Source organism: Taeniopygia guttata, chromosome Z, assembly GCF_048771995.1.
Source record: "Taeniopygia guttata chromosome Z, bTaeGut7.mat, whole genome shotgun sequence".
NCBI classification, from domain to species: Eukaryota; Metazoa; Chordata; class Aves; order Passeriformes; family Estrildidae; genus Taeniopygia; species Taeniopygia guttata.
In genome coordinates this window covers 48,342,697-48,352,558 of record NC_133063.1, presented here as the reverse complement: position 1 = coordinate 48,352,558, position 9,862 = coordinate 48,342,697, and the positions used below count along the sequence as shown (strand labels likewise).

Genomic DNA, 9,862 nt, shown 5'->3' with positions numbered 1-9,862 from the left:
TTGCACATATCAGCTCATTGATGTGAACAGAAGTGTACCTTAATCAATAGCAGGAATGTTTTCCAGTTTGATAGAAGCCAGCACAAATGCTTTGGCAATTGTTGCTGAGAACAACCAGCTCACCCACCATGCCATTTTTAAGGCTAACAGGTCCAGATCCAAGTACAAGCAAGCTGCAGAACAGTGTAAGTAATTTTACTGCTTTGCACCAAGACCAGCACCAGTTGCTGGTGAGTCTGTGCTTCTCAGAGCATTTATTTGGTGAAACAATTGCTCAGACATTCAGACACTATACAGTCATTTGGGGATTTCTTCTCTTTGTCAACACACCTTTTGTTTTGTCTATCAATCTATCTAGAGTCTGGCTAAACTTAGGCAGCTGTTTGGCCAGTATATGCAAGTAGATTTTATGAAATCCCAGATAAATAGGGAGAAGTAAATACTGAAAAAGACAGAAAATACTACTCAAATGTTTACTGAAATTGAAAAATAACAGCAAATCAAGACTTTTTTATTACATTTAAACAGCTTCAGTATCAGCACATGTAGGTGCTTTGCAGAGGTGAAACGCACTTAAGCTTCCAGCACCGTTTAGTCACAAAGAGTTATATTGTCTCATTTTCCACAGAGCTGGAAAGGAAGCACAGAATTCTCAAATCTTTTGCTAGTATCATAAGCCATCATTCTGCTGTTATAACCAGAAACATACAATTCTGGGGAATTACTTACTGCCAAATGAGGACAAAAGGAGAAACCTGTAGGAAGAAAGAAAGAGAATTACTATGGAAAAAAGATCCTGAACAAGACAGATATAAGATATTTAGTATGATTTTCCAGTGCAATATGGTAGTGAGAAAAAGTTATTTACAAGCTACAGGGCATTAGGCCATGGGGATGAGAGGTTGTATAACCCTGTCTGTAGGGTTATGTTGAGACCATTGCTTAAAATAATTCTGGTTTTGAGCAACTTACTATAAGAGTGATTGTGCCAAACTGGAATAGACTCAGATAACAACAAAACAATTATTAAATGACTGGATTTATGAGAAAAGATAAAGCAACTAAATATATACATAACTTGGCTATGAGACATCTAAAGGGAGGCATTAATTGTCTGTTAGTACAGTATTCAAATACATAAATGCCAAAGAGGCTGAAAAATCAAATAAATTATTTAGTGAGATATTAAGAGGATGTAGTTACGGCTAATGAAATAGTCTCCAGTGATAGGGCTGGAGAAAGGGCTGGCCCTCAACCATGTAATGCAGCAATAGTCTTCGGTCTTACTGAGTACATACATGTATGTGGGCCAGGGAGCAGAAAGTCAGGCATTAGAGGCAATTTCACTCAAAAATTAATTTGTGGCTAATGACATGCAAGTTTTGCTCTGGGTGGACAAACATCATGATCTATAAATGTAAACTCTCCAAATCCTTGTAGAAACAAAGTGTTTGGTATAAGGACTACAGCATCTAGCTATCAAAAAATTGAAGTTTCTGTGCAGGTTACACATTCATTGTGAACTCCAGTATTAGTCTGCTACTGTTTTACATCTGAAGAAAGCACATATGCATTGCAACTAAATAAATTTAAACTGCTCTGTGAATTTAAAATATTGTAATAGCCTGCCTACTGGATTTTCTAGCATGAGACAGAAACCTCCAGCAGCTTTTCTTTTGTTTCCATGTGTGATGCATGAAACTACATTTAATCTCAAACTCATTTAATCTCCTTCATTCCCTGGCAAAAAGCGTATAAAAACTTTGGAGATCTTTGGTTCTGCTAAAAAAATAGACCTCATCCATTTCCGCTGTGCTGTTACGGTTTTTATCTGTGGTGTTTTGTATGGAAGTTGCCAAACAACATCTGCGTTGCTCATGAAAAACAAATTAAAATGTTTTCAATTTGTTTAGATCAGCACAAAAATGTATTTTCACATCAAATAGTTCTTGTTTCAGCAGCTATCTGATGAAGAATTGACTCACAACACATGAGTCAGACTTGCTCCTGGCATTTTTATGCCTTAGGTAAAATACCAGCCCAAATACCCATTCAATTTCTTATCATGTTTGACAAGTTAATTTAAGAGTGTCTTCTATTCAGTGAGAATTTGTCTTTTTGATTTTGCTGTGCTTTCTTCTCTTATCCCATTTTCTTCAATCAGCTTCATGCTTCAGCATGTCCTTTTGTTCATGTTGTGCTTATTTACTAAGAATATTAAAATTATTTTTGCCATTCAGCCTCTCTTCATGCATTTCCTTTCTTTTCCTTCCCATGTACTGTTCTACTGGAGTCCCATATATACTGATCCAAACCATCCCAGATGTCACACTTTGCCACATAAAGAACCTTAAGGCTCGTGAATGCACTTACCTTTGAAGGGAAAGTGCCCTTAAAAGATGACCTTGGTACTTTTAAGGCCTACAGTGAAGAAGAAAAGTACAAATATAGCTGAAGAGGAAGAAAAAGCATTAGTTTTGACTGCAAAACTTCCTTTATTCTATTTGTATGTGTTTTTAATGATTCTTTCTTAGCGTATTTTAGTATCCGTCATTTTTCCATCATATCTTTGAACTGCTGTCTCCCCAAATCTGAAAGCAGAGAATACTTTGCAGTCCAATCTGCCAGTGCTGGGGCAGATGGATACTCTGTCCTTCACTTATAAATAGGAAGGAAGGACCATCCAGATAAGTTTCCTGACCTTGGTTCTGCAGGATTAGCTCAGACACGATTTATACAGATCCTTGACACACAAAGGTTGTCTTTTGGAAGATAGAATTAGATTTTGGCATGAAAACTCCATATGATCCTAAACAATTTCAGTTTAGTAAAAGCATCCAGGTTCCTGATCTAGAAGAGAAGGATGTGAGACAGGTGTAACAGCAGAGAGCTTTGTTGTTAAATCCTATTTTAAACTTTCAGTCAAAGGCCTGAAATTCATGTGCCCTTCAAGCAAGGGACCTTTCCAAGCTGCCACAAAAAGCTACAGTTCCTGCAATTCCTGCAAAATAGTCAGAAGCCGATGAATTTCACCAAGGATATGCTCTTTTCCTGTCCTTTGCTGGGAAGCTTCCCCTGTGAAACCTGTCAGACTATAGTGACCGTTTAGAATGGATCTCCACAAAGACCTCAAGTTTACATTAAGATTCAGGAACATTTCAAAGAACAGGAGGTGAGATATACATATATTATACATTTATGTATATGCATACACATTTATATATGCATATGAACACACAATATACATTCATTAAACCTTTTGAGTATTCATATTTATTTAGAGAGTGTAGTTCAAAATTTAAGAAGATGGTACATTCAGTCAGGGTTCTTCTCTTAATGTTTTGTTCTGTTTGTTTCCAAGGATAATTTCTCTCACTTGGCCTTCTACTCTTTTCATCAAGTGTTTATAAGTAGATGTCTTGTGTGAAAGTGAGACCTTAAAATTGTCACACGACCACATTTAGACTGTTTAGGGAAACTCTGAAACCTGATGCATGAGAAATAGTATGCAAACTGATTATTCAGAAACTGGAAAAATAGCCAGGAGTTTGGGAATGCAGGCATATTTTCCAAGCACCATGGAGGCACTTAACTACGGTTTAGATGGAATGTGTTACTCCTTGATTTAGTTCTAGCAAAATACTCAAGAAAATGTGAGGCCTCCCCAGGACACACTAAGTTTTGGTTTTGCAGTTGCAGCTGTCCACAGAGATTAAGGAATTTGGATCAGTTCCAACCTTAACATGTTGGAATAGCAAAATTCTGTTTGTTGTGTCAGGTGATGGTGCCTTTAAATAAACACACTAATTTGTGTCCTGAATGTTGGCATTGAGGTGAGGATAGAAATAATAGAGGAATATTAGAGCTAGAAATAATAGAGGAATAATAAGCAATATTAAGCTTCCTTCCTGTTTCTAATTTAACTGTTACAGTATACTTTGAATATGAAAGTGCATATATGACTTTCATTTCAATATGGACCTGGATCCTAAGCACTGCTTCCAGCTGAGCAGTTTTCTGCAGCTTCCAGAAGCCCGTGAAACCTACAGGAGCACACCAAACAGTCACGGGTGTGATCTTATATCATTCTGCACAGCTTAATAAATGAGGCACAGCTATTTTATACATTTAGAAGAAATAATTCACTATACAACTTCTAATACATCCACAGGAAATGAATACAGCAAGGGCACTGGGCCTGTTGATTTTGCAAACGTGAATAGACTTCGCTCAAGGGAACAACTCTGTTGTCCTCAGTAGGAGGGAAGTACCCTGCAGCAGCTGAAGAGTGAAAGAGATGTTTCAGAAATCATTTTCATTGTTAGTGGTGTTCAAATTGTATTTAAAACACTGTATTATAAAAAACCAAATAAATGCCCCAATCAAAATTTCACCAGGCAAAAATCTTTGTTGAATCTATTTTCAAAAAGCAACCAGTTAGAGGTCAGGTGTGGAAAGAAACAGTTCCTTGCTACTGCTCCCAAACATGTCTGAAACAAAACAGGGGATGTATAAAACATTGTTCTTACCAGCAGGTACCATCAACTATTAAATTCTCTGTTAATGGCATCACCAGGGACCATGACTTAGGTCAACAGCTTGGCAGGAGGTGCTGGCAAATGTTAAATCAACAGCAATCAAAACTGGAAAACCAACATGCTTGCTACCATCAAATATAAAAGAGAACTTATTGTGCCTCAAACACAGCAGCAGGTTTAATAGAAAAGTAGACATGTTTATGGTTTCAGATTTACAACAAGTCTTATAAAGACCTTATTACTCAGAATCCAGTCTGCTGCCCTAGAAACTAAGAATGTTACTTTGTTGAGAAGAAGGATCTGTTGACACAAATGTTTTGCCTGGCCTTGCCATTGTGGTTAACCAAAATACATTTACTAGTGAGAAGGTAAATAAAAGCAAACAAGATGCCTCTTATACCACAATATAGTAATGTTCAAATTGACCAAGCTTAATGCTATGACATAAATATGCTTAATGTTTATGGAATTTTTCTAGGACCTGTTTGCCCTGTTGGGCTTAACGTCTTACCTGAGACCTACTGAATGGGAATGTGTTTTCGGTATTACACATACTTAAAGACCTCATAAAAAATATTCAGGGGAGCTGCCATGAATACCACAGTTAACCACGCTGCAAATAAAATGGGTCATGGTTTACTCTTAGATTAACATGAATACATCAATCTTGTCCCATATAGTATATGTACACAGAAAAATTAACTGACAATTGAGGTGATAACACTATTGGAACCAGGGCTGTATAAATATAAATCAACTGCACAGACTGCACTGAAAAAAACACAGTAGCTCTTTGATCTGCAAGAAAACAGAGAAATTGGGAAATGCAGCTCTGGTGTCTGAGCTTCTGTTAGTGGATGCAGGGTCTTGCACCACCGCTTCTCTAGTAAGTAACCCAAAGCATGCCCAGCATCATCTGATTCTAATGGAGAAACTCCAGGCCACAAAAAGCTGAATGGCCAATCTTAGATTGCCCTGCTGCCATGCAATAAACTCCTCATTTTTTGTCTTCCTCCCATATGGAAGACAAGAAAGACAAAAAAGAGTGAGAGGGAAACTATTGAGAAGAAAATAAGACCATAGTATATCCATTTCAGTACACAGTCTCAGACTGAATCAGGTTGGTTTGCAAGCTAAGAAATCTTGAAAGGTGATTCCCTTTTATCTGAATTTGGGTTTTGTTAAATTCATATTTTAAGACTCATTAATTCTATTTTTTCAAATTAAGCTTGAAGCCATAAAAAAGAAAGTAGAAGACCAATCTCCAGTGGCTTTAAAAAACGTCTGTTATAAAGTTTTGCTCCACAACCTGTCTATGTAAGTAGAGATATAGCACTAAAATGATCTTGTTTTCTCAGTACATCTCTGAGCAAGCCTGGAGCATCACATCAGAAGTGTTACAAGTAGTATGAAAACCAAAACCAGTCAGCAGCTGTTGAAGGAAGGAAAAAAAATAAAAGGTGAAAGTATTAAGATCCTGTGACTGTACAGTAAGGGTGTAGTTTATACTACATGCTAAAAATCAGCATGGAAAGGGAAAATTTTTGCTCAGAGATCACAGATTCCTTCAGAGAAAATCCCCACAGTGCAGCTGTAATTTGTGACAGTGCAACAAAACCACTCAGTGGAATAATGCTATCAAGTAGTAGAAGTTTTCCACCTCCATAGAAAAAGTCCCAGGCCCTGATTTCCTCAGCTTCTCCCTCCTTTTTCTGGCATTTTTCTTTCTTGGTGATGGCAAAGGAAGCACAATAGTCAGTCACTCTGTATTTAACAATATTGTGCAAAATCTTGGGAAACAGCATTTCTTACATTACCTTCTGAGAGAATGAGGTCTTGGGAATTGGTTAGACACATGGCTCAGTTGTGGAAGATCAGCCCTGCCCTGAGATACCATTCTCCAATAACTCCCATGTTTAGACAAGCCACTGTAAACACTCCTTGCCCTCGCCATCACCAAGTAAACCAGATTAATTTCTATTAGAAGTGCTCACATGTCTGGGTACTGTGTGTGAGCTAATAAAGCCTGATCACCTCTAGAAAGTCTCCAAGAAGGAATTAAGGAATTGAATGACTTGCTGACCATTCCTGAGCATCCTGGTTTTTAGTTGTACCTTTCCCCACTGAAAAGCTCTCCATTTGACCCACAGAGTTTCTTTTTCATCTGTTGCAAAAAAAAAAAAAAAAACAAAAAAAAAACCCAAACAAAAAACCCCAAATAAACCCAGAAAAAGAGGTAAGCTAGAAGGAGGGAGATAGAGGAAGTATTTACAGTAGTTTAACCAATATTCTGGGGGGGGGGGGGGAATGCTCTCCAAAGATCTAAAGATCTGGTATCAGCTATGCTTTTGAATGGTATCCTTTTAAAATTCTGCTGCCAGAACACATTCATCAGCTACTCATCCACAGACCACAGGCAGGTGAAATCCTCTCCAACTTCACTGAGTTTTAAGTAGGTCAATGTGATTGTAAGGCCGCTCTCAACGATTCAAGAATAGTTTTGAAACTGTTCTTGATCTGGGAACATTCTTGAGATATAGAAGAAAAAAAATACCACTCATGTATTCAAGAAGGGCAATAAGGAGAATCTGGAGAGCTACAGGATACTCAGCCTCAACTAGTCCCTGAGAAGGGGAGGAAACAAGAACCTTCCTATGAAGGTCAGAATACTGTGTCAATTAAGGTATGAAAAAAAAATATATATATCAGATAAAATAATAGCGGTTAACTTCATTGATAGAGTATTTAACTCAGGGGGTCCTTAGCCAAAACAAATCAAAGGCACAGAATAATCTTTAGAGAAGATTAGTCCATGCAGACTATTCTTACCCTCTCATCACAAGCATTTGCAGAATCACAAAATCAGTGAGGTTGGAAAAGGCTTCTGAGCTCATCAAGTCCAACCTATGACTGAGCATCACCATCTCAATGAGACCATGGCGTGCCCAGTCTTTCCATAAACACTTCCAGGGATGGTGACTCCATCACCTTCGCAGTTAGCCCATTCCAGTGTCTAATCCCCCTTTCTGTGAAGAAATTCCTTCTAATTCACTGCTCTTTTTGTCCCAGACATGATAGCATGGTAATTCTTACATAGTTTATCCCTATTTACAACCCATCTCAACTGAAATAGGAAATGGCTTATCAAGTTAATGCTCTGAGCTAATCTTCCTTGAAAAATGATAAATAGATAAAGATGAATCAAAATCCAATAAGTAAATTATAGTTTAAATTGATAACATGAGAGAGAAAAATGGAGCATTTGTATACTGAGACTGGAAAACAAAAAGAGTTAAAACATTTTATTCCAAATTTTGGCAATAGTATTTATCTTTTGAGATTTAAAATAACTCTTCCAAAAAATAAGGGTATAGATTTTTCTACAGTGTTGATATGGCAGAATAATCACTATGTTTTTAAAAATGTTTCATCAGAGACCTTAATTTTCTTTGAATCCTGCAGGTAAAGTACCAACATAATCCTCTTTTTAAACATATGTTTAAAAAGCATTTCAGACTTTTAGGTACTTCTGGGATTTTACAGTAACCAAGAGTTCTCCCTTGTAAAGGAAGTGGAGCTGTGGACTGTGGGTGATAGTACATGGGCATAAAACTTAATTTACTTTGGAGGTGAGGTGTTTGGGTATTGTGATTTTGGCTAATAGACCTGTGATTTGGGAGTTGGTACAGTTCACAATTGACCTTTTTAAATGACTACACGATGCACATTTCTCATATACAAATAGAAAGTATTTGTCACAGTGAAAGACACCTTTAGGATATTTGTCACACTATCTCTTACTGAGGGAGAAGGATGAATTTTAGAGAGAAAGATTAAACATTTGTAGAGGTAGTAAACTGCAAAGGCACGATCAGCTGGAAACCTGAGCATATTCCATAATAGGGAGAGGGAATGCATGTTCACTGCCTGAAACTCTATATTCTGCCTCTATGGAAGGTACCAGCCAGACAGATGCAAGAAGGAGAGGCCTTTCTTTGTAGGTCAGCTACAGATTTTCTTCCATTTCTTCAGCTGTGTCCTTAAAAGCACTTCTAACTATGCTGGCTATTTTGTCTACCATGTGTGGGGCCTTGATTTGCATTTTGTTTTGACTTGTCTTGAGACTATCATAATTCAAAATAGGCAGAGAATGAAAATAATGAAGTTAATCAATAAAGCAAGACTCTGGGACATGTTAGTGTGTGTCCTAATTCCTGTGCACATCATAGAGATAATACTGTATCTCTCATTTGGACTTAAGATGAAAAGCAAATAAGATAGGACAGGGAGCAGTGGTGGGAGAAGTGTCTTCCAGCAAAGGTTGTTGACACTCAATGCACATTAAGGGTTGTGGACAGAGTGTTCCACTTGTCAGTTCAATTTTTGATATCCTCTGCTGTAAACATGGGAAACCCAAATTAATATTATTTCATCAAAAGAAAAATCAGGTTTTTTTCATAACAAGATTCTATCCAGCAACTAAGTGAACATGACTCAGATTAACCAAGGTGCCACCCCTTAAAATAAATCTGTACCTAGTCTGAAGAACTTCCTTTCCAGCCTGAGTCAGAGCAAATAAGTTTCAAGCCATGACAGCATTACTATTTCATAGACACACAGCCCATTAACTCAGTTACTAGCCTCCATTTTCTGCTACTCATTAAAATTCACAAAAAAAATAACATTTTTTTCATATAACTCGTTGTAGCAGTGAAGTGTTATCTATCAAGAAGGTGCTTGACCATTCACTACTTCATGTTTGTGCTCTGAAGACTGCAAGAGATTCCAACACGTTTCTTGGTATAATTAAAACTGGGTTGATATCGATGACCGTGGAAATGATTCCTTAACTTTAGGACTGGGACTGTTCTCACTTTGATTTTGAAATTACTCACATATTTCTCTACTAAATGCGTGTAACAAAATCTGTGTTTCTTTTGTTATTTTGAAAGGGAGACAAAAGTTACCTAGTGTTGGAGTGAAGAATGTTTCCATTTTCATATTAATTTTTACTGATCTTTTTATGCTTTTTGGAGGTAAGAGCACCACCAAGGCGAATCAGATAGATTAATCAGGATGGAAAGGCTCAGTTCAGAAGCCCAAATTCTCAGTATTGCTCTCCTGTGTTACCGAGAGATATCTCTCTGTCAGCTTCTCCCTCTGTCTTTCCTCTGATGAAAAATTCCCATTTGAACACTGTGATGTGAAAGGATGCCTGGCATATTTCATTGCCACCTGTTAATCTATGTCTACATCCAAATGATTTTGAAAGAAATTAAAAGAATCTGGTTTATCTAGATTATTTTAAGATGTAAAACAAGATT

General features: G+C 37.2%; 1 long non-coding RNA gene across 4 annotated transcripts in view; it reads right to left on the bottom strand.

The window, feature by feature from the left end:
* Positions 1 to 9,862, bottom strand: part of LOC115491015 (uncharacterized) — a 154,012-nt gene that overhangs the window by 24,289 nt on the left and 119,861 nt on the right. For all 4 annotated transcript variants that reach the window (XR_012053031.1, XR_012053033.1, XR_012053032.1 and 1 more), the window contains 2 exons: positions 2,374 to 2,421; positions 730 to 755 (listed from right to left, as the gene is read on the bottom strand). This is a non-coding gene — a long non-coding RNA (uncharacterized lncRNA). The remainder of the gene's footprint in view (positions 1 to 729; positions 756 to 2,373; positions 2,422 to 9,862) is intronic.